We start from the raw sequence: 26,000 nt of genomic DNA, 5'->3' as shown, positions 1-26,000 counted from the left end.
TCACTGCTCCGTGGAAACTGTTTTTTTATTTATTTTTTTATTCCTTTCAAAGCCCTGGGAATGGACCAAGGGCCTCACATGTGCTAAGCAGGCTCTCTACCATTGAGCTGTGTCCCCAGTTCCCTGTTCTTTCTGTCTTTCTGTCTTTCTGTCTTTCTGTCTTTCTGTCTTTCTTTCTTTCTTTCTTTCTTTCTTTCTTTCTTTCTTTCTTTCTTTCTTTCTCTCTTGTTTTCCTAAAGGTTTATTTTTACTTTAAAAATAATGTCCCGTATGTCTATGTGTGTGGGTGTATGAGTTCAGGTGTCCATGGAAGCCAGAGGAATACTGGGCCCCCTTGGAGCTTAAGTTGTAGGTGGTCACAGGCTGCTCGTTTCGAATGCTGGAAAGTGAACCTAGGTCCTCTGAAAGGCGGCAATGGCTGTGAACCATTGAGCCATTTCACAAGCTCCTACTTTTAATTTTTGAGGCAGGGTCTTACTAAGTTGCCAAAGCTGGTCTTGAACTTGTGATCCTCCTGCCTCAGTCTCCAAGTAACTAGGATTACAGCCTATACCACCATGCCTAGTTACAGATTAGACTTAGACTGCCATGAGTCAAAAAGACAGGAGAAGCCAAAAATGAGACAGCCAGCATCAATTGTGTAAGCCATTCAGTTTGTAGTATTGTTCGCAATTCCTCTAGGCTCCACCCAACAGTTACCTAGCAACAGCTTGCTTCTCTACCCCTCCTTTAATCATCCCCACCTCTTCTCTTCCTCATCTCTCTTTCTGTTCTTTCTGTTCCTCTCATTTCTCTGCCTCTACCCCTCCCCTAAGTTTCCTTTCCATCAGTAAGCCTTTATATTAGGTCTGTCTCATGGGCTTGATTACTCGGGGGACATTTGGCCAGGCTGCTGAGGTGCTGCCACATTACACGGCAGCCATTTTTTAAAAAATATTATTTATTTATTTATCTATTTAATTTATTTATTATACATAAGTACACTGTAGCTGTCTTCAGACACCCCAGAAGAGGGCATCAGATCTCATTATGGATGGTTGTGAGCAATCATATGGTTGCTGGGATTTGAACTCAGGTCCTTCAGAAGAGCAGTCAGTGCTCTTAAACGCTGAGCCATCACTCCAGCCCCCCCCCTTTTTTTTTTTTGGTTTTTCTAGACAGGGTTTCTCTGTGTAGCTCTGGCTGTCCTGGAACTCACTCTGTAGACCAGTTTAGCCTCGAACTCAGAAATCCACCTGCCTCTGCCTCCCAAGTGCTGGGATTAAAGGCCTGTGCCACCACTGCCGGGTTCCGCAGCCATTTTATAAAACACAAAAGTTATGACGACCACACTATGAAACTATGAAAGCTATCCAGGAGGGCCGAAGCTTCCAGATCAGTCAGTACCAGTTTAATAGCTCCCTGTTCTGTGACTCAAGTATGTGCTGTCTTTAGCAACAGGGTCAGGAATCGTTTGAAGTCTATGCTCATTCAATAACGCATAGGAGTGAAAATGTTTCCTGTTTTGGCAGAGTGCGAGACAATAGACAACCAATGCCCAATGCAGGCCGCAATGCTGAATGATGGGATGTGTTGTGAAAAGTGTAGGAATACTCAGGAGGTGTCGGTTTTATCTTGGTCTTCTTGATGTGTGTAGAAATTCAGGAGGCAGAGAAGCAACTAGGCAGTACAATTTGCAAGAGCTTCGAGATGCTGCTGGGCACATAGCCAGCGCTGTCACACAAATAAGAGACAGCATTTCCAGTATCACAAAACATTCTAGAGGACAACATTGGAGTAGAGAGTTGCTCTGCTTTAACTCTGGACAACACAACTTATCCAAAATGGGGAATAAAAAAGAAAGAGAAAATATAAAAGGAAAATGGGATTGTTTGGATACATTGAGTTTGGGACTGGGGTGTGGAGGGATCCAGATAAATACATCAGTTTACCAGTTTATGTCTTAAAAACTGGATCTCAGAGAGAACTCCGAGAGAGGCGGGACTCAAGGAGAGGTATGTTAGAGCCTCCAAACTGGGATGGGGACTCCATTGACTCCCCTCACTTAAGGCGGGGAGAGGGGGGGGTAGGGGAGCGTGGGGAGGGGAAAGGGAGGAAGAGGGATCGATCTTAGTACAGAGGGAAAAGCAGTCCAAGGAAGATCAATCTGTGAAAACAGAACTCTTGAATGGTAACCCTGAAGTTAAGGGTGAATTAGCAAACAGGTCCAAAGCTTAAGAACACCAAAACAGGATTTGTCCTGAAAAGACTCTGCTGGTTTTGGAGGTCAGGAAGTCATTAGCAGCCCTGCCTGGAGAAGTTTCAGTAAACCGAGGAGAAGTAGCCAGAGCCCAGCTGGGCTCTGATGGATGGAAGAGATGTGCAGGGTGGGTGAGGAGGCACAAGCCTCCCTCCCGCAGGAAGTTTGGGCAGGAGGATGAGAAAGAGCCACGGTTTACTCGGTTTACTCGAGGGCCAGGAGAGGACAGGGGAAAGAAAGGTTTTAGATTTTAGAAAGTGCGAAACTTGAAAACAGGCTTTAAGCTGCAGGGGAAGAAAGCGTGGGTGGAACCGAGAAGTCGGCCTAACCTTAGGGGAAAGGTGTCCTGGCTGAGCCAAGTGCTGGTGATGGTGGAACAGAAGGCAATGGAAAGGCACACTCGGCTTCTCAGGGGCGGGAGGGGGGCGTGGGGGGGCGAGGACTGAGTGATTAACTCCCAGGGGTGCAGGTAGGGAATTTGAGGGCCACTCTCTTCGCAGTTCCGTGACATGACGATTTGAACTCTGGTTCCAAGGCCAGAAGAAGCCGCACACATGTTACTTTTATTGAATCTTGCTAAGAGCCAAAAGAGTGACGACCATGCAGGTCAAGTCATATCATTTTTCAGTGTGGGAGCTAAGGATAAACACTCAACTTTCCAGACGAGGATGGTGGCTCCTGGGTTCAGCGGAACTCCTCAGAGGCAGTTAATCACCGTCCCTCAGAAGTCTGGATTTGCGATGAGCGCCAAGGACAACATAACAAACAAATAAATCCACACCTGGGCTAGGCCTCCTCAACCTCCCAAGCACCGAAAGAGAACAGTAAAAGAGAGACTTAAAAACCGGGCAGTGGAGAGGTGATTAACTGAGGGCCGGTGAGACTGACAACAGACTTTGAAGTTGTAATGTCAGAGATTAGAAGGAAAGTCTTTTTAAAGAAAATAATGCTTAACAGCTAGGTCTTGTCATTTACACTGTCATCCCAGCACGTCAGAGATGGAGACAGGCACATGTGAAGTAATGTGAAGCCTAAGGCCAGCCTGGGCTGCATAGTGAGTTTTATAGCTCAGGCTGGCCTTGAACTCCAGACCCCTTGCCTCTGAATCCTGGGAGTGTAGGTACAAATCCCACGCTTAGCTGAGGTGCTGTTCATAATCTCGACCCAAATGAAGAAATCCCGAAGACAGTCCCACGAAGAAGATACTGTTATCTTTCTGGAGGAATATTTAAAACTCCTGTTCAAAACAGAATATTTGAAACTGAGGGGCTGCTCAGACCCGAGTTGGGATTTTCAGCAAAGGCTAGGAGGGGTGGTGTGATAGTATGTACCTGTAATCCCAGGGCTGGGAAGCAGAGGAAAGAGGATCCTGGGAGATCACTGGCCAGCCAGCCTAGTCCAAACAGCAAGCTCTAGGCTCAATGAAAGACTCTCAAAGAATGTGAGGTAGGGAGAAATTAAAGAAGACAAGCCATGTCCACTTCTGGCCCCTTTGCAGATATACCCAGTGGTGTGCAAAACCCATTCCCACAAAAGTGTATAAGATTTGAAGAAGTAAAATAAGATGTTAATATTCCTCAAACTAAACACATTTAATACATTCTTAGTTAAATTTTCACTTGAGTTTTCTAAAATCTGTCTAGAAAAGGTAGGAATCTATCAATAACTGATTCATATTTGAAAAGCACAGAGAAAGAATTTGCCAGGTCAATATATTAATGTGCTGGGTGATAACATAGTTAAACATGATTATTTAAAGAGCAAATATGTCAATGGGAATGAAAAGAACTCAGAACTATCCTGTGTGTGCATGGTACTTAGCTCACACCTGGCAGATCAAAGTGTATCTTAAAAAAGATGGCAGACTGCTTGTTTCAGTGACACTGGAGAAACTCTTACCCAATGAAGCCAAACAAATTTGGATTCCTACGCTCTGTACAGAGGCAACTCTGGTGTGTTAGTTAGCACATCATGGAATGTTAAAAACCATAAAGCTAATAGAAGGAAATATTTCTGTGACTAAGGGATGGCACAAGACTTTTCATAAAAGAATTAAAAAAAAATCATCAGGAGAGATGTTATTGGCTCTTGAATAAAATCAAGACTGTCTGCTCGGTCCACTTCACAGACAAGGTTAAGAGACAAGGAGCCCCATGTGGTTGTTGGGATTTGAACTCAGGACCTCTAGAAGAGCAGTCTGTGCTCTTAACTACACTGAGCAACCTCTTCAATTTATGGAAATCCTCTTGCCTCAGCCTCCCCAGTGCTGGGATTTTAAGTGGAAGCCACCACAGCCAGCTTCTACTTTCAAGTCCTTAAATTCTTTTACCCAAATCTTTGTAAGATAAGAATTCTGATTCCTCTTGACGAGATCCTGACTGGATTATACACTTCTTCATCTTTCTGGGTCCATGGAGCTCTTGGACATCCATTAGTCCTGGATGTCTTTATGGCCTTTCAGTGGCCACACTAACAATTCTCACACTGCATAAATTGTCTTTGAGTCACAGAGCAAAAGCATCGCTCAGACCTTTTTTTCTGGGATAACTCTAGTCAAATAAATGACTCTGTCTTTGGGCGACATTCATGTAAAAAAGAGCAAAAAGGGCTAGAAATAGTTAATTTTTTAAGATAAGATTTGTTTATTTTATTTATATGAGCAGTCAGTGCTCCACCTCTACTGGTGGCTCTTTTAGAGGACCTGGATTCAATTCCCAGCACTCACATGGCAACTAATAATCATCTGTAACTGCAGTTTCAGAGATTATGATGTCCTCTTCTGGCCTCGGGTGTACTTAAATACAAGCAGGTACAACACTCGTACACATAAAAATACATAAGTTAAAAAAGATCAAAAGACAACCTATATCGTTGTGGTGAATGTAGATGGTTTGGTGTGCATAAAGCTCCTCATATTTAACAGTGTTTGTCACAGTTACTTTATCTGAGGGATTGTTTTGAAGCCAGCCATAGAAGGAATGAAAACATATATGTAGATTACTATAGTATTATTCATAAATGCACATAAAGAAGTAAAGAAGAATTGAAATGAGCTTGAGAGATGGCTCACTGGGTGAAACCCTTACCATGCAAACATGAGGACGTATGGTGGGTTCCTTGAACCTATGAGAACCTATGGGACAGGCACCCTAGCTTCCCAAGTCCAGGGATTCTAAGTGTGTGCCACCAAGACTGCGTAAACTTGGTTCTCCCTGACATAGTCTCATAGAAACTTCACTTGGTAGCCATAGCCTTGCATCTGTATTTCCATTCTCTTTTGGAGCACTTTTTAAAAATATATTACTGGCTCCCTCATTAATTAGTTATTTGAGAAATCTCGTTGAAATTTATCTCAAGCATTGAAAGTAACATTTTCAAGCGTTTTTCAAATGAAGTGAGTTATCAACGTACTACCCTCCTCCATTTGTTCTAACAAGTATGTATGTGGACAGATCATCAAACTAATTTTAGCAATAGGTCACTGTGGTGGTTTGAATATGCTCGGCCCTTGGGAAGTGGCACTATTAGGGGGTGTGGCCTTGCTGGAGTAGGTGTGGCCTTGGAGGAAGTACATCCCTGTGGATGTGGGCTTTAAGGTCCTACACTTAAGCTTCTCCCAGGGTTGAAGAGATGCTTTTCCTGACTGTCTTTGGAAGAGAGTCTCCTCCTCCCTGCCTTCAGATCAAGATGTAGAACTCAGGACTCCTCCAGCACCATGCCTACCTGCACACTACCAGGCTTCCATGATGACAGTGGACTGAACCTCTGAAACTGTAAGCCAGCCCTAATTAAATAATCTTTATAAGAGTTGCTGTGGTCCTGTTATCTCTTTGCCTAATTAAATCAGTTACCATGGTAGTTTCCTCTAACCCTAACCCTAACCCTAACCCTAACCCTAACCCTAACCCTAACCTTTAGTTTCTCTTCCCGGGGGATATGTGAAGAAAAGTCTAATGACCTCACGTAGGGCACCAATGACAAACCAAAACAACCATTTCATCGAAGCCTAGCTGGATAAGCTGGATGGCCCAATGGATTTATCAGGTTGGCTTACAGGTGTGGAGTTCTGACAGGAGTGTGGGGGACACAGATCATCTGCATGGTAGATGATTAATTCATAGAAGCTGTATCATGGATTCCTGCCTTCAGCCAGTCTTTTATCTCTCAAGATCAAGGACAATTGAGAAGCCAGATGAATTTGGGGGAATTTTCCTAGTCCTGTTAGCATCACCTTAGAGCTAGCTGCCACTGAGCTAGTATGCTGATTTAATTGCTATGACTATAGAGCCAAAGCCACAGCTTTTCCATGATGGCTGACAGCTGGGCAAGCCTACAACAGACTGCTATAACAAAGTAACAAAGATAACAAAGTAACAAAAATTAGGCGACAAAGATATAACAGAAATGTATTACAGTAGAGTCCCAGGAAGGTGTTAAAATCAGGCTGTATCCTGCTCTAAGTCGTTCCATTGTGTGTAAGACATGCTTTTTGCTTTGTTTTGTCTTGTTTGTGTGGTACCTTGAGATACTCCATTTTTACAAGGGGCTTTTTGAGTCTATTTGGTAACTGCGTTTCTTAGTGGGCGTATAGACAACACCCACGAGGTTCAGACTGATAACCAACTTATTCCTCAAAGCAAAAGGGCAACCAGTACATTCCAGAACACTGGAATCATATGAGCACACAGGTGTGTTAAAGTCATAGCAGGAGAGGCAGGCCTGAGAACTCATGACACACGCCAGTCCAAGAAGAGTTGTATAGCTCCCTCACTTGGATCCCATCAAAAGGAGGACACTTAGCACTGGCCAACCAGTGTGTGTGTTGGGGCTACTGAGCAGGGGCTCCCTACTGTCCAGGGCTTCAGCTCGGCTCTGTCCTCACTGTTGGACAGCTACTTGGGCTGTCACCTATCCACATGCCTCCATGTGTCCCTCTGGACTCACCATCTATTTGCCTGCTCAGTCTTCCTTCTGACCCAGCCATGCCCTCTGCCTCTGTGAGCCTCCATGATCTCCACTTGATGCGGAGGCTCAGGTCAACTTTGACCTTTGTCGTGACTCCACAGAGGTCCCCAGCAAAATTGCGGAAGAATTTGCTATTTTATTTCCACAGACACTTTGTTTCAAGCTCCTTCATATACTTGGTATATTTTAGGAACTCTTTGAACTCTGTTTTAGGCTCTTTAACCATTTGTTTGTAGCCTCTCTGATACTTATATACATGTACACATACATACATACATGCATACATACATATGCACATACTTATATATATACATATATACATATGAACATATACATAGATAATAGTTAATAGGGTTATATACATATGAACATACACATATAGTTAACAGGGTTAATGTGTGAGATATAATCTGAGAAGTGTGTGTGACCTAGAAATTGATATTAATAGGTAGTAGTGGATGGCTAGAGAGATGGTTAGTGAGTAAAGGTGTTCTCTTTGCCAAACCTGACTATACACATAGTGGATAGGAGGGAGCCAACTCCAACAAATTGTTCTTTGACTTTCGTATGTGTTCTGTGACACACATGTGCCCAGCACATACACACACATACACATAGACACAAATAAATGTAATAACAAATATTAGGAGCAGATAATCTAGGTTTTCCTTGCTCAGTTTCCAAAGGAACCAGAACTATTTGACACATTGCTGCTCAAAATCCTGATATCCTTTATTTATTATTTAATGAATTCTGGTAGTTTGGAAAGATACAAATATGTTTTGGGCCTGGAGCATTCACAGTGAGACTAAAAATTTGAAATCGGGATGCAAGCAGGTCGTCCTCTCTCTTGTAGGAGAGAATCCATATCTCTTCTGGTTTCTGATATTTGCTCACAGTCCTTGTTATCTTGGTTTAAAGGTGCTTCAACTCAAGTCTCTGCTTTTGTCATTAAAGGTCTCAGTTTTCACTGTGCCCAAATTTTCAGTTTTTATGAAGGTTCCAGTTACCATAACAGGCCTCCTCTTTATATCATTATATAGTTATCATATAATATGACTTCATCTTTACCATCCATATCTGTAACCACCCTGATTCTAAGCAAAGTATTAGTGTTTAGAAATCCAACCTATGGATTTGAGAGGGAGAAATATAATGAACTCAGAACAAGGGAAAAGTAAAAATTCTCAAGGAAAGAAATTGAAAGCTCTTAGCTAGAGAGTTAACTAAGGACCTTGAGCTTTTCATGGATGTTTATATACTTTAAGGTTCCAAGTCATGCAAGTCCTGGGTTATTCCTCCTGGATGGCCAGACGTTTTAGAGGTGGTCTACGAGGCCTGAGTTTTTGGTTCAAAGGTGGTTTGGCAGTGGCTGTGTCTGAGAGACCCTGAAGTCGAGGTGGGTGAGTCCAGATGACAGTTGAAAAGGCCGTTTCTCCCTGGACTTACCTCCCCAAAACATTACAGAAAGCAAGTTGTCAGTGGACCTGGGAAACATGCCTTCCTTCCCAGCAGAATGTGACCGAGTCCTTCCAGAGCTTCAGGTTTATGAGGTTCCTGTGGCGCCTTTATTTTCATCTTCCCAGCTGCTTAGAGGAAAATGAAGATAATTCTGAAAGTAAAACTTTCTATCCAGGGCTCTTATTTTATTTTATTTTTCTATTGCTCCTAGGTTTGTGGTTTTGGGTTTTCCTAATGCATTTACACCCACAAAGTAAGCTTGAACTGTTGAAATGTGGTCATTAACTAATCGATTAATCTCAGCGAAGCCTCCCCTGGTAAGCATGGCTTGTCTCATCTTTCCAGTGAGCTTGAAACCAGGTTGCAATGACTTGTGATCATGAAGTTCCCTCTGGCCAATGACTCCTGGTTGGGAAGTTCATGGGAAGCCTGGGGTGTTAACGTCTTTCCTGGTTGGCCTCCAGCTGCTGTTAAGTCCTTCTGCTTGCTTTGGCTTTCCTCATTACCTCTTTACGTGGGTGTTACAGGAACCTTCCTTGCAGTGTCCAATAAAACCCACCCCTTTCCCTTCTAACCTCGCTACAAAAGGTTGGAAAAAACCCTCGCCGCGGTTTTAATCTAGACAAAGGTAACCAGGAGGAAAGAGAGTGAGACATGGTTGGCACTGTTCACACTGAGGGACAATTGGGATCCAGCTCACCAGAGAGATGTCACTTTTAGTAACAAGAGTCATGGGAACTTAAGGTTCACAGTTTGAGAAATAATGGTCAAGTCACATGTTGTAAGAGCCAATGGCAAGAAGACATTATTCTTGAGTCATGGGTGGCCAAATGTCTGTAATTCTGTGGGGGTTGTTGGAAGGCCATGGTGGCCATGGGGAAGAACAAAGAACATCTTGTCTCCTAAGCAGACAGTTGCATGTGCAGAACCCAGGCTAGTGCTGGGCACAGCCGAGCTGTTGAGATGTGGAGAGCCTCACTCAGCTACTGCTGGGGCTCCTATTCCTCGTTGCCATTTTTGCTTGTCTAGGTGTGCAAAGAGAACAAAGCAAATTGAAAGTAAAGACCGAAGGTGCTAAAAGCAAGATGATTTCCTTATTAAAAACAATATTTGCTGTCCTTGTAAAATTGCCCAAATAGTAGGATTACAGTGAAGAACAGTCAGACAATACAGAAAATTTAAGGAATTAAAACAACGGTGGAACACAACTTTAATCCCACTTGGGAGGCAGAGGCTGGCCCTCTGTGTGGTCCAGGACAGCCTTGTCTAAATGTGAGTTCAACCCGGCAGAGCTACATGGTGAAACACTGTTTCAAACACACAGTAAAGAATCAAAACCGAAAGATATCACCAGCCCTCCACACAGCTACTTTTAATAAAACACTACTCACCAGCTTTGTCTGCTAACGACTCCATATTTTTCAAGTTGTCATCTTCTTAATAAATTATAAAGATTTTCCCATTTTGTTAAAGTACTTTCAGTATCATTTTACATGGCTATGCGCTAATACATCATATTTGGTGCAATAAATCATTTCTCTGTGGTTGAGCAGCGAGAGGAAGGCACTGTTTTGCTTTTGGTTCTGATTTACATGTATTAATTATAGCCATCAGTGGGTCATTATGACATTTTATACATGTGTATGATCTGTTTTGATCATTTACACTCCCAGCCCTTTTCTTGGCTTTGCCACCTCGACCTGTGCCTTTCTTCCTCCCAACCAGCGCCTCTTCCACTGTCTGGCTTCTCCTCCTCTTCTCCTCCACCTTCTTTTCCTTCCCTTTGCCTTCTTCCCCCCTTCTTTGTCTTCTTCTCTCCCTCCTCCTTTTTAGTGACCACTGAATTTAATTAAGGTCATTGGCAGAGGCACAGGTGAAATGTTCATTGTAAAAGCACTGACACATTACCAATGGCTCTACTACTGAAGAAAATGTTGTTCTTTCCCTGCACCGATTAACTGCATGTCTATCTTCAGAGAGGGAAGGGCTCTCCCCCTTTATTGACAGGCCTAATCTTGTGCAGATCTTGTGCTTCTAATCACAGCTGCTGAAAATGCAAGAGGCCAACAGCTAGGCTGGGCCTAGAAGAGTGTTCTATAGCCTTCCGTTCCTGTCTTGTGACTCCTCTTGCAGGATGTTCCCTGAGCATTTGAGGGGTGATATAACATTCCCATTTGGGGATGAATACTTGTCCTTTTCACTCTGAGCACTTGTAAGTCTTAGCAATAACTACCACCCATTGCAAGATCACACCCGTTTGTCCAAAGTTGACAGTAGCACTTAGTTATGGGTGTAAACAAAATGATTACAAGGTGGTTTGTCAGGAAAGCACTTTTATGGGTAATTTGAATTAGATTTATTTATTTATTTATTTATTTATTTATTTTGGTCATTGGTACTTGGAAGTATACTTCATGGATAGTTGTCAATAACATTGCTTTTAGTGGGGATAGGTGTGAGCCTGTGTACCAGAGGCTTTCATGGAGATCTCTGGCCCAGCCTGGTGCGAGAGTTCCAGTGAAGGGAAGAGGGCACGGGCGGGGAAGAGAAGTCACTTCATTTCTGCTGCAGCAGTTGGCCTCATTTCCCTCTTCGCTGTGCTTTCCAGGTCATTTGGTTACTCCATGCTGCCCTGCACTGAGTGGAGTCTAGCTAGACCGACGTGAGGGTGACTAGCCAGTGAGGAGTGCGGCCCAGCTTCTGGCCAAGTTTTGGGAGAGCAGACCTCTTCCCAAGTGTTACAGCTCTTAGAACAAAAGGCTCAGATAACGGAGTAGATCTTTCCCTCACCTCTAATTCCTTGGATAGGATTTATATACAGTTTGGGGGTGATTCAGGGTTCAACAGCAGGTACTTCTCATTGGTTTGGGCTGAGAGCTTGGGGAATCTTTATTTGCATGTAAGAAGGCTTGGTGCTGCTAATATGTGACCAATATCACACACTTCTCCTGCAGGGGGGGTTTGTGGGGGGCTGTGATTGCAACAGGAGCCAAGGGCCCAGGAGGTGTGGTTGAACACCTTCTGTCCCATGCAGGCAGAAATTACCACCCACCGTGTCTCTGGGGTTCCAGACATCTTGCTCTACCGGGACCAGGTTGCTTGCACAGCCAAGCACCCCACAGGTGGGGTTTCTAGAAGAACTCATCTTGAGCTCCATAGAAATATGAACCTGATCAAAATGAGCTATACACTGCAGGTTTCATCAGGCATTTGTATAGGATTACTAATGCCAGATATGGCAGCAAATTTAATCTCATTACTTAGGGGTGGAGGTGGGAGGGTCTCTAGGTCTAGGCTAGCATGAAACACATAAAGAATTCCAGCTTAGACTAGGATACACAGGAAGACCCTACGTCAGGAAATAAAACAAAAAGAAATAATAAGCAGAAAAGAAAGGATAAAAGGAAGGCAAAGAAAAGAAAAGGGAATGGTGGGTAAAGTAATCAGATGTGGAGATGTTTGTAATACAGCTATCATAAAAAGGAGGAGGCAGGAGGATTGCTACTAATTGAAAGCTAACCTATGCTACATAGTAAGTTCCAACAAGCTACATAATAATACAATGTACATGTATCAGAGAGAGGAAGGGAGAGAAAGAGAGAGAGGGAGGAGAAAGGGAGGAAGAAGGAGGAGGAGGAGGAGGGGAGGAAAGCAAGGTACAATACTGATAACTAAAAGTATATTTCTCAAAAAATAGGGCAACAAAAAGAATGAAGGGCCTTTTGGGGTTCAGAGGAGTCCAGGAGAACATTAAGACCTCACCGAGAAGTCTGTTCTTCTGCAGCATAAGAAGGCAGTGGCCATGGTATATGCCAATGAACACACACGCTCAAGTAAAAGGCCGTGACTGTAAGGAGACACTTGTCGGCATTATCAGCTCATACTTGTATGTTTATACCGTTAACACAGTGAAGTATTGAGCCACATCTGTAAAAGTCAGGGTTTTCAGCCAGATCTGTGAGCATAAGAAAATAGGTGTTGAGGTATGAGAAATGCTGTTCTATCAGCATGGTTTCAGGCTGCCATGGGTTGGACCTCTGCCGGTGTGAAGCTGCTTTTGCTGGCAACAGTTCAAACAAAAACAGAAGCAAGTCACCATTGTTAAACAGAGAAAAAGATGAAAACTTCAAATCTTTCATGAAAATTACTTGCACATTTATTTTACTGCTATTTAAAGTAGTAGGAATTTCATGACAGAAGTAAGTTGTGAAGGAAACCACACATGTCTTTTTGGGTTGGAAGTGTGATAAATAGGATGTAAGCTGGAAGGAAAGAAATGTACTCGAGAAATATGATTACTAATTTTCTTTATTTTTGTTTTTCTGAGACAGGGTTTTTTGGTGCAGTCCTGGAACTCACTCTGTAGATGACGCTGTCCTCAAACTCAGAGATCTGCCTTCCTCTGCCTCCCGGTTGCTGGGATTAAAGGCATGCATCACCATCGCCCAGCTAAAATATTATTGCTATTAACTTTAGGTTTCTGTGACATTTGCAGATAAAGGAGGATCCTGCACCAGACAATGTGTATTACCTGTCTGAAATTCACTCAAATCTTTTTCGTATTTAAGAAATTCAGCTTGGTGATGCATGCCTTTAACTCCAGATGTCTCAAGGCAGAGACAGGCAGGTCCCCGTGAGTTCAAGGTCAGCTTGAACTCTGTATAGTCTACGAAGTTCTAGGCCAACCAGTGTGACACAGTGAGAGCTTGTCTCAGAACATTTATCTTTGCTCACAGCATCCATGAACCCAACTAAAATATATTTTCTAAACTTGCTTGAAGTTAGTAGAAGGTCCCTGACATTTCAGCCAATGAAAGTATTGGAGAAATCACTAGGTTCTATTTCTTTGTTCTATCTTCTGTATTGTTTTTGCTTAGAGAATGGTTTGAATTAACTAGTTAATTTGAAATTGCCCCACAGCAAAGATGAAAGGTGGTCAGGTAGGAGTGGGGGGAAGGAAACAGATACTAGTGGTGCCATTAACTCAGTGGTCTGGTTGCCTCCATTTCCCCCCTAAAATAACATTTTTATTGATTCTTTGGGGATTTCAGATCATACATTCTGATCACACTCACTTCCCAGTCCTTCCATGTTGACCCCTCCTTGTGATCTCCCCTCACCAAATAGTAAAAACAAGTCTAATTTATGTTGTCCAAATAAATACTCAATGGATCATGGTCAAACTCCCAGTGGCCAAACCCCTAAGGAAAACCAAGTCCTTCAGGGCCTGTACCCCTGCCAGAAGCCATCAATTATGGAAAGCTACACTTTAGCATCCTTATCACAAATTTTTTTTAAAAAAATTCTTATTTCCTCCTTTATTTTTTCCAATATTTATTTATTTATATGAGTACACTGTAGCTGTCTTCAGACACACCAGAAGAGGACATCAGATCCCATTTATAGATGGTTGTCAGCTACCATGTGGTTGCTGGGAATTAAACTCAGGACCTCTGGTAGAACGGTCAATGCTCTTACCCACTGAGCCATCTCTCCAGCCCCTTTATCACAATTTTTAATGGTTCATTTTGATGGTTTCCTATGGTATAACTTTTTTTGGGAGGGGGATGGGAGTGGGCAGTGGGCTTGTCATAGAAGGTTTCCATGTCCCTCTCTCTGGACTGTGCATCTGTGGTCATCGCCATCACTGCCAAAGTAGCCTTCTTGCTCTTTATGGTCAGTGGAAGCATAGATCATGAGCTTCCATACTGTTTCTGACAACAGCACAGGCCACAAACATGGCCCCAGGCAAGGCCCTCGGAGGCATCCTGAACCACAGGAGGCGGTCAGTGAGGCCATTCAGATCAATATGGCTCCCCATGGCAGCATGGCCCACAGATATGGCTTCACTCAGCAGTATAGACCACAAACATCCTCATGGCAGTAGGTGGTCACATGGGCCATGGGCCATGGACATCAACTTGATCCCTGGCCCCATCAGGACCATGACCCTCACTGGTATCACGGACCTAGGTGATTCTTCAGGGAGGTCAAGTCCAGGAAGTGAACTATTCCTCATCTCGGGCCTCCATCATTGTACAGAACGAGGGGGACCCAGAGGCCAGGCAGCATGCTCAGGGGCTGAGTCTATGTCTGTATAAGCTTCGGGCTACTGAACACACCATGCCCACTCCCTGGGCAATGACTATCATGGGGTGCATGGGACCGATGGGTTGCAGGTATACACACTAAACTCTTCATTGCATTCATGAATTAGCATTGCAAAACACCTCCTCTTTCTTATTGTAGTTTTTGCCCAAATAAGCATTTGACACATAAACAAAAAAATTACTGATGTGGCTGATGGGAAAATAAAGAAATGAGGCTCTCAGGTTCCATTCGGCAGAACATGCCAGATCCCTAAACATTTATAAAAGCCAAACACAGATTTTTAAAATCAAGTAACTTTGGTGAAAGACAATAGCTGAAGGGTCAGCCTTTTGTCCTGGCCCTTTGTGGCTACATTAAAAGTGCCTACAGTAGAGACTTACCTTTTCTAATTTAGTATTTCTGAGCCTTGTGAAACCAGGTAACTCATGTCCTCAACTATCTCCTCAATGGAGAGGTCACAGAGGTTTATCTGCACACGCTCCTCCCAAGATGAGACCACCAACACCCAGTCACAGCAGGGAGGAGGGCTTACACTCAGTTAATGGTTGCTGGGGTGGGAGAGATCTATTAGTCAGTGGAGTAACCTCTGGTTAAGGTGCCCATGTCCTTGTTAGTGAACACTCATCCATGCTCCTGTAAACAGCCCCAAAGAAACAGGGTCACACATAAACACAGATACTTAAATTGGACACTGTGGGAATAGACAGAGGAGAACATGGGAGGAAGATGGAGACTTGAGGGAGTAGGAGAGGGGCAAGAGAGGGTAATGGTGTAGGTGATCAGGAGACATTAGGCACATGTGTGAAAAGGTCACAACAACAGCCATTATTATGTATCATTGCTATATGCTTTTTAAAAGATTTATTTATTTATTTTATGCATATGAGTACACTGTAGCTGTACAGATGGTTGTGATCCATCCTGTGGTTGCTGGGAATTGAACTCAGGACCTTTGGAAGAGCAGTCAGTGCTCTTAACCACTGAGCCATCTCTCCAGCCACCTCATTGCTATATGTTGATAGAAAATAAAAACCTGATGTAAATATTCTTCTGTGACACAGACTGGGAAATCCTGCAGCGTGGGATTTAGGGACAAAAAAGACCATTATTATTATTTAAGGCCCCAAGCATAAAACTGAATACAAACAAAATAAAAAAATGAAAACACAGGACTTTGCACAACACAAATAAACCCCATTTTATCATAAGATCAAGGTTTTGTCTTGCTCTCATTTGATCTCTAGAAGCCAGGGTATTTATGCCTATCACATAGGTGCTCAATGAACACCTTTTCAAGGAATGAAGACTTGGCTCAAGGATGGAGAAGACAGAGAAAGGGGATCCCCTGGCAACCAACGAGTCATCCTGGGCCTATGCCTAACCTTCTGGAACATAGGTCTCTTATGTTGATTTTATCCAAATTCCCTCTGCTTCACTCCCTGAAGAACTAACAAGATCCTTGATTTTTAGTTGGCATGTGGGTAAAGAAAGGTGCCAGCATTTCAAACAATGGCTGTATGACCACCTTGCAGTCAGTGAAACCATACTGCATTCTCTGAATTATGAAGGATACACCCCTTCATAAGTGTCCATTTCTCTATTTCTTCTCGATGTTTTAAATGAAGAACATTTTGAACAATGTGGATGACAGATGGTAGAAAGCACAGACCTGGAATTCATGGCTCCGCATTGTTTATAATTGTGCCCTTGTAACAACAAACTACAATCATTCTCCTGTCTGTTTTTACTCCTCCTCCCATTTCCTGACCTACAAATTCATATTCCAACTAATTCAGCCAGAGAACTTCCACTCATGGCTTTTCCTTTATGGGAAGCACTGGAGCTGCTAGGTAGGTGTGCAGTTAGATTTATTTTTACCCTGGCAGGGTAGGTTGAACACAGGACACAAATTTGACTTCTCAAACACTTGGTGTCTGACAATGTGCAGACATTGACTTTTTTTTTCTCCCTGATAATTGATTTCCTTGGGTTTGGAAGTGAATGGGTGAGCACTTGAATCTCCCTTCCCCAATTTTATCATACAGCAAGGGAGAGATACTATTAATTGTGATATAAATCTCTTCTTGACTTGGTCTAGGAACAGGTCAGTTCATACTGTTCTTTGTGGAACCTGTTCAGGTAAATGAATGGGCTTTACATTCTACTCCTAAAGTATTGCCTGGTCCTATGTAATCTAAAGAACATGGAACCATAATGAATGTAGTGAGATCTCCCCCACTCATCTCTCTCTCATTCATACATACATATATATGTATATATATATACATGTATATATATACATGTATATATGATTTTTTTTGAGTCAGGGACTTGCTTTGGAGCCATGGCTGGCCTGAAACTATAATGTAGACCAGGCTTGCCTCAATGTCATGGGGATCTACCTGCCTTTGCCTTCTGAGTGCTGGGATTAAAGGTCTGTACCACCATGCTCAATAACATAGTGATCTTGACAATGTGTTCCTCACAGCACAACTTGAGGGTTTCAGGCTATGATTAAGGGCGAGGGTGGAGGTCTCAGTCTGAAGGTACTCTCCCACCTGGCACTCTGAGCTCCCCTGCTGTGTTATCCACTTCCAGTGTCTTTCTTCCATTTCTTCTCCCCACTTCTTGCTTTCTTGCTCCACCAAAGCTTGGCTTGAGTTGAGCAGGCAGCCTTCCAAGTTGGCCTGCATCCGAGGTTTGGGGGAAAGTACTTTTGGCTTAGAGTTGGAGGAATATCTGGGTTCTGAGAGCAGAGGGAGATGCAGAGGAAGAGGCTGGCCACTGAGGAAGGAATGTGGGTCCCTGCTAAAGGGGAGAAGCAAACACTGTCACCTTTGCCAAAGTGCTCACTGTACATGATAGAGTTGGTGGGAGGACAAGTGACTTAGCCCCAGAAATTCCTTAAGGTGCCGGGCTTTTCAGTCATGTTTTGATTTCTGTCTGACTTTTTTGGATTTTGGTCACCATGACTAGAGCAACAGTGGTTATTTTCCTTTCTGAATTTCATCTTCTGAAACTGGAAAATTAGGTGTCAAGCATTATATAATGAACAAAAAGACAGCCAAATACTATTATTCAAATAATAGTAACAGCATAATTTAAAGATACCTGGCTTCTTTTTCTCACCCCTCACATTCATGCCTATTTTAAAACCACAATAGTCCGTTGCCTGTACATTCCCTTTTTGGCTTAGAAACTCACTTTTCTTAGGGCTTGCATTGTCTGGCAGATGGAGAGTAAAGGTGACAGCAAAGCTTTATGTACAGTAGTTTGATATCAATCACAAATACTCCAGGACACAGTCAGCTTGACAGATCCTAGATTTGCCTATCACTGGATTTTCACCGTAGTACAATTACCTGGCCTGTGCCAGTCTGTGGGTAACAGATGAAAAATATATGTGTGTGCGTGCGTGCATGTGTGTGTGTGTGTGTGTGTGTGTGTTGTGTATGCATGTGCTCATGGGTTACTGTGCAGCCTGAACAAAATGGTGCTAGTCAAGCCTTTGACCCAATCCTAGGCAATACCAATGGCTCAATAAATGTTGGCTGTTAATATGATGGTGAGGTTCTTCTTCATATCATTGGCATTTTTATTATGTAAATGTAAAAGCTAACATCAATTTAGAATGGAACACAGCCCAGAATGCTTGTGAAAACTCTACAACAGTATTTGTTTAATTACTTTTTAAGTCTGAGACATGATATTTATGTATCTTCATCAGGTCTCTCATAGAGCTTTAATGAGTTACATTATGGATAATCATCAAATTGGAACAATAAGCATTTTCACATCTTCAAACACTGGTAACTTTCATATTTTGAGGACCTCACATTCTTCTAGTTATTTTGAAGTAAAGCAGAATGTTTTAATTAATAGTTTCCCTACTGTGTTATAAAGAGCACACTAGCTCCTCCTGTCTGTTTGTGTCCATTATACAGTTTCTTTCCACCCTTTCTCTCCTCTGTCCTTCCCAGTCTTGCATGACCATAATTCCATTGCAGTCTCCTATGAAACGGATCTATTACTTTCCACAAATGAGTGAGAACATGTGATATTTGTCTTTCTGCATTGAGTTTCTTTGCTTGCCATGAGGAACTCAAACTCTATGTTGCTGTAAGTGATGGTATTGGCTCCTGTTTAGGGATGAGTAATATTCCAGTGTGCACCACATTTCATTTCTTTGCATTCTCCTGTTGCTGGATAACTAGTTGACTGAAAAATTTGGATATTGTGAATAGCAGTAAATGCGAAACCAAATATTTTTGCATAATAATTTTATATCCTTTGTGAGTTCCAGAGGTGGAGTTGCTGGGTGGTAATTCTCTTTTTAGTCTTTGGAGGACGTTCCATGCTGTTTTCCATAATGGGTGCACTAACTTACATTCCCATCCACACTGTATAACAGTGCCCCTTTGTTTCCATTTTCACCAGCAGTGTGTGTGTGTAAGAGTGTTTGTATATATGTGTGATTGTGTGCATATGTGTGTGTGCATGTATATGAGTGTGAATGTGTGAGTGCTCATGTGTGTGTGTGCATGTGTGTATGAGTGTGCGTGCATGTGTGAGTGTGAATGTGTGAGTGCTCATGTGTGTGTGTGCATGTGTGTATGAGTGTGCGTGCATGTGTGAATGTTCATCTGTGTGTGCATGTATGTGTGTGATAGCCATTTAAGTGGGGTGAGATGTCCTACTGTGGTTTTACTTGTACCTGTCTAGTATATAGTGAGATGACATTTGTACAGATACTTATTGGTATGTATTGTTTTCAGATATTCAAAAGTAGATATTTAGTTCTTTAGCTTATTATTTATGTGTGTGTATGTCTTTATGTGTGTATGTTTGTGTGTGCATGTGTGTATGTGTGTGTTTGTGTGTATATTTGTGTATGTGTGTGTGCGTGTGTCTTTATGTGGGTATGTGTATATGAGTGTAAGTGCCTGCGGAGGCCAGAACAGGTTATTGGACCCCTGGTGCTGAAGCTACAGACAGTTGTCAGCTGCTAGATGTGAGTGCCAGGAACCGAACTCAGGTCCTGAGCAGCACATGTTCTTAACCAGTGAGTATTTACTATACTATACAAGCTGGATGTTTTTGGTACTTGAGTTTTGGAATTTATTAGTATACTCTGGATACTAGCCTCTTATTGGATGAATAGCAGGACAGGGTTTCCTCCACATCTGGTAGTTTGTGGTTGTCATGTATGTGTCACTCAAATGCAAATACAGCCTGCTCAGTCTGTATAACGTTGCTTGTATGTATATAGATGTTTTCAGGGTTGACCACTTGGTATTGGATTTTGCTGATGTGCTCTTCCCTGGGAAAGACCTTTCCCCACTCTCAGGATTCCTTAGTTGCCTGCAGTTCTTTGGGTAGGGCTGATCCCTCATGTGCTTGCCCCATTCATGTTAGCATGTCTATTGGCATTACTTTTCTAATGTAGGATATAGAGGAGACCTTCACTAAGCCTCATGGGTCAGGCATGGTGGTGCTGGCACCTGTGGCTTCAGTAGTTGTTGTCCTGGAGATGTAGGATATTGATAGGAATGTTTGTATGAGAACATGGTACAGGCTCTATGGGGATATGAATATGTCATCACTAGCAACAATTCTGGAACTGCACACAGGAACTTGGCATTTCTTGGTCTCCAGGGATAGATAAACTAGGATGATGCTGGGGCGTTTTATACCTGCAGCTACAGTCCCAAGGCTGAGGGCTGGGGGTGGGGTTTCTTAATTATTGCTGAGTTGGTGCAGTCCGTGCCTCCTAGTGTCACTGGTGGTCATGTTTTTGGATCTGTGGATTGGCTGGGCTCTTTCACAACTTCCAATGGATAGGTGCAGATGAAGCTGAGACATGGCAGTAGTGGGTGGGTGGGAACAGTTTCAAGATTGTAGGCTTGGGGAGAAATCTCCCTTGGTCTCTGCCTACAGAAATGGCAGTATGGGTAGCCAGCCTGGAAAGTAGGATTAATGTCTAGTAGTGGCTGTCTAGCAGCTTAGACTCTGTTGTTTGAGGAAGAGCCAACTTGAGTTCCTTCTTGGGGAAGAAGAGTTGCTCAAACAAGCTGGTTCCCCAAATGGACTGAAAGCTTGTGACATCTGTGGCACCTTCCATGGAGCTGCAGGAACTTTCACTTATTTTATTGGCAGCAGTAATAACACTAATCTCCTGATCTTTAGAGGTCCCACTCCCTTACTGATTTTCAGAATTCTTTCTTAATCCCGCTCCTCAAATAGTTTATCATCCATCACCACCATCACCAACACCATCATCTCTCCCTTTCTTCCTCCTCCTTTGGTTCTTGTAGATGGTTTCATTATAAAATAATGATGGTTTCATTAGATATAATTGTTTTCTTTATTAATAAAACCTAATTAAAAGTCAGAGGGCAAAGGAGCCCACAGAGTTTACACAGACTAATACCTGAAGGTGTAGAGTTAGTTTCTCTCTATCTCTCTGTCTGTCTCTGTCTGTCTGTCTGTCTGTCTGTCTCTTTGTGACGTAGATTTAGAGGGATGTATTGAAAAAGTCAATATATGCACATAGACCAGTCAGGCCACAAAGGAGCAAGTAGCCATTTTGCTTCTTATTTAGCTCAGAAAGGAGTGACACATGCTCATGCTTACACTCTTCCCTTCCAAACCTCTTTGATTTCATTTTTAATATAGGAAGCTGGAGAAATGGCCCATCAATAGTAATGAATTTTAATAGTATGCATCTACATTCTCAGGAGCTGTGAAATTAAGATCCATGAAGAACAGCAATGCTTTGCTCCAAAAAGAAAAATGAAATCAAACCTCAGCTCCTATGTATGTCAGATGCCATGGCTTTGATGGCACAGAAGCAAAGTGAAGTCAAGAGAAATATTGGCAGTTTCAGAAGTCTGGAGAAATGCTCAGTGTTGAAAGAGCTCACCGCAAGTTTGCAAACATAAATCAGGTTGGAGACATCATTTTCTTTGGATGTGGTCGTTGAAGAATTTTCTCGCTAGCCCATTTTATGAGCATAATCATAATATTTTTAATGCCCGAGTTCTATTTGGTTATTCTGATGGTTGCAAGGGCTTTGCTCTGCCTCCAGAGTTACCTAATGTCTCACATGCAGTAAGTTTTTAGAGCTGGGAACAAATTTCATTATAGTATTATTTTGGTAACTGAATTCAGGATTCAGAAGCAAGTGCTTAGCAGTTTTCAGCAACTGGTTTGTGGCCTATGGACTTCGCCAGAAACAGATATAATCTCTGCAGGTCACACTTTGACATGTCTTATTGAGGACTATAGGAAAATTATGGACTTTGGAAGGAAAAACATGAGAAAATGAGAAACATGTACGATGAACAGTTAATGAAATGGATATAGTTTAGCTTAAGCAAGGTGATATTTGAAGAAAAATACATTAAAAACACTAGACAGTGAGATCTGCCTTTTTATTTAGGGCACAATGATGACCTTATTGGGTATAAGAAAGGGAATTCTGTTAGAATCACAAAGGGTTGGCTAGAGTGTCTCAGTTTTGTTTCCTTTGAGGAGATAAATAACTTGATCAAAGTTCCTTACAGAGAAACTGTTATTTTTAGCATCCAGTTCCAGGTTACAGTCTACATATGTGCAAGAGAGTCAGGTTGGCGAGAACTAAAGCAGCCAGGCACATCTGCATCTGCAGTGGAGAGCAAAGAAGGAGCGAATAGGCACTCCAGGGTCTCACTATGTACCTCTGGCTGGCCTCAAGCTCACGGAGATCTATCTGCTTCTGCCTTGCAGGGATTAAAGGCTGTGTCGATGTGCCTGGCTCCTTTCCCCCCTTACAGGGAATCCTCTTCCTGGTGAGTAGTCGCACGCACAGAGGCTGGGTCTTTAGACCTTAGTCAATCAAGACAGTTCGGTACACACATACCCATTGCTCAACCTCATCTAGCTAATCCTTCAGTAAGATTTCGTTCCTAGGTAATTTCAGATTGTGTCTGATCGACAATTAAAACCAACCACCCCAGAGTCTAAGTTCCAAGTACTTACCGAAAGCACAATCTCCTTGGCTCACTTCCTCAACTCATCCGACCTCGGGTTTTCCCATTTGAAAAGTTTGTAATAGCAGTGGTAGCTTCATGAGGTAGATGGGAGAGTTAAATGTGTCAGCCTTGCCCCCCGATGCAGAGTAAATGTCTGGGCAATGTAGTAAGCTCATTGTACTGCTCAAAGACGAGGAGGAGGCTGGAATCTCCGAATGAATCGCCGAAAGAGTAGATCTTTCCCCTGTGACCACTGCGACGGTGACAACACTCCTACCAGATAATGCAGTTAAGTATTTTACTGGCCCACAGTAGGCATTAACTGTGTGTAAAAGCACCTTTACTCTGTTAGTGTTGGCTTGTCATCTCTGACAAGTGCTTTGCCTTGCAAATTCTGTTTTCTCCAACTTTGAGTTAAAATCGAAGCCTTTCTGCTGGTGGCAATATACCATTAACGGCTGACCAGTGCCTGGAACGTGGGATGCAGAGGCTGCCTTGACAGTTTGGAGCCATCCTATGTTTTCACAGACAGTGCTGATCTGTTTCTTGCTAACGTCGTTACCAAAGCTGCAGGTAGCTGCTACCGGGGCACCTGGCATCTGGAAGGGCAGGGAATGACATTCGCTAAGAGCAGCCATTACCACTAAGGGGATAGACAGAGTCAGTAGAGAAGTTTCTTGGCTATGTTGTACTTTCCAATGAGGAAATTTCCTGTAATACTATTTTCCCCCAGGAATCAGCCCTACCCAGCCACGGACAACTCTCCCTTTATTATTGTTTGCCCTTCCTGGTCTCATTTCCTCTATTTGACTTCTGATATTTTGAGGGTCATCTCTCAAACTGCTTACATTAAGAATGACTGCTGGGCACGCTGGCACAGGCATGCAGCACGCCGGCACAGGCATGCAGTTCCAGCCTGGGAGGCAGACAGACAGGAGGATTGCCACGATTTTGCAGCCAGCATGCTCTTCGGAGAGTGCCAGGATAGTCAGGGCCACACACTGTTTAACCCTGTAGTTAAAACAAGTAAAAATAAAGGAATCATTGTTGGTGCTCTCTTCTGAACAAGACATGGCTATTGTGCTCAGGAACTGCCCCCAGCCCCCAGAAGCCGTTGGTGACAACATAAGACCTACCTAAGATGGAGCGAGTGAGCCATCAGCATCCCATTTCTAATGGGTTTCCCAAGGCTCCGGTCTTCCCCGAGGTGAAAGTTACAGGTTGCTGCAAGTACAGGAGTAATTTTATTCAGTGGTATAACTACCGATAACATGCTCATGCTCCAGTAAATAATCCCACCCATGTTCATAAAGACAGCTCCAGTTATTCCCCCCAACACACAAATAAAGAAAACAAAAAATTCCAAACAAAAAAGACACGCAAATAGGAAAAGGACTTGGGAAACAGAAGAGGGTCGGTGGAAGGGAGGTGACAGAGGCTCCCAGGGTGTATGTGTGAAAACAATCAAATGTGCTATATATGCATGGATAGATGTATGGAGTTGTCAAAGAATAAAACAAAAACTTTTAATGTAAAGAAAGAATCTTGGTTTCAGAGTGTTTTTTGAGGAAGCCAAAAGATGTCAGGGTGTCAGTGTCTCCATTCGTGTGTTAGAAAGAACACACTTCACAGTGGTGATCCGAGGAGATGTGGGGCGGGGGGTGGTGGGGAGAATGGTTTGGGTGGATAGATGTCTATTTATTTTGATTATGAATGTTTTGTCTAAGTACCAGGCCCCAGTGTATCCCGGTGACATAAGACATAGATTCTTTATTAATCTCCAAGAAGTCCATGACTTAAGAAAGCTGACTCCAGAATGTTATGGGAGTACAGAGGAAAGAGACACCATCAGACAGCTGGTAGAGGTGTTCTGCATGCCCGAATAGCTAATTGCAGATGGGAAAGCAGTGGTTTGCAGGAGTGTGGAGAATTTCCAGGGACATTTGGAGGAGAGGGAATTGTGGGCTAAAGAAGAAGTAGGAGTTAGGGAAGAAAGAGAGGGCTTATTAGTTTCATTTTTTCTGCTGCTGTAACAAAATACCCTAACTAAAGCAACTTAAGGGAGAAAGGGCTTATCTTGGCTTACAGTTCCAGAGGGCACACGGTACATCATGGAGGAAAAGGCATGTACACTGAAGCATGTGGCTGGCTACTGCACTGTACTAGTAGTTCACAGTCAGAGTACAAAGAAGAAGTGGGACCAGGCTATAAAACCTGAACCCTATCAAAGCTCCAGCTCCTAAAGTTTTGATAATCTTTCCAAACAGTGCCACCTGCTGGGGACCAAGTGTTCAAGCATAATAGTGGATGGGGGCATTTCACATTCCAAGGCACAAGAGTCCTGACTGGAAATTCTAGCCCCTTTAACAGAAGGTAGAAGAGAGAATGGTTTGGGTACGTCACAGAAAAGGAGAGAGCATCTCTTCCTAGTGCTTCCTTTTCAGGGAGAAAGAGATTCATACTTCCAGGTTCGTAGCTCCAGCTACTAGTGATAAGCTGTTATCCTCAGCCAGGCTCCATGCTAGGCTCTTCACAGCGCTAGCCCAACACATCCACATGATGCAACGAGTCGGGAACTAGATTCCCTTCTGGGTCTTTTAAAGAACACTGAGAATTTAAATATATCTATAAATAGAGTCAATGACTAGTGAGAGCTTGCAGTTAATCAGGTTCTCTTGTCTTCTTATGACATTGCAATACATTCATAGCACACAAAGTCATGTTTTATAAACCTTAAGCAAATCACTATCTTCTATCTTTTTTGCTTTGCTATTGTGTTTTGAACACACACACACACACACACACACACACACACACACCACAACTTTAGTCTTCAGAGCCTAATTACTGTATCAGAGGGTCTGATATTAACTTATTGACGGTAACATTTGAAAATGCAGTTGACCTAACAATAAAAGTACTTTTTTCTTTTTCTTTTCTTTTCTTTTTTTTTTTTTTTTTTGCATTCAGATGGATCTGCATGTTGTAGTCTGAACTATGTGGCATCAAGACTTTGCTTCCTGTGACACAGGCCTCAGCTGCCCCTGCATTATGGATTCCTCAAGGTTCTCTGGGCACACAGTAGACATGTTCTCATCTACAGGAAGTCCTTGCGGCAGCTTCAGGGCTGGATTCTTATCAACTATTTAACCTCTTCCCATTTTGCTTTGAACTTTTTTTTTTTTTTGTGAATTTGAGGTTGCTTGCCTTGT

Source organism: Mastomys coucha, unplaced genomic scaffold, assembly GCF_008632895.1.
Source record: "Mastomys coucha isolate ucsf_1 unplaced genomic scaffold, UCSF_Mcou_1 pScaffold22, whole genome shotgun sequence".
Lineage (NCBI taxonomy): Eukaryota > Metazoa > Chordata > Mammalia > Rodentia > Muridae > Mastomys > Mastomys coucha.
The sequence above is the reverse complement of the archived record's forward strand: the minus strand, read 5'-3'. Positions refer to the sequence as shown.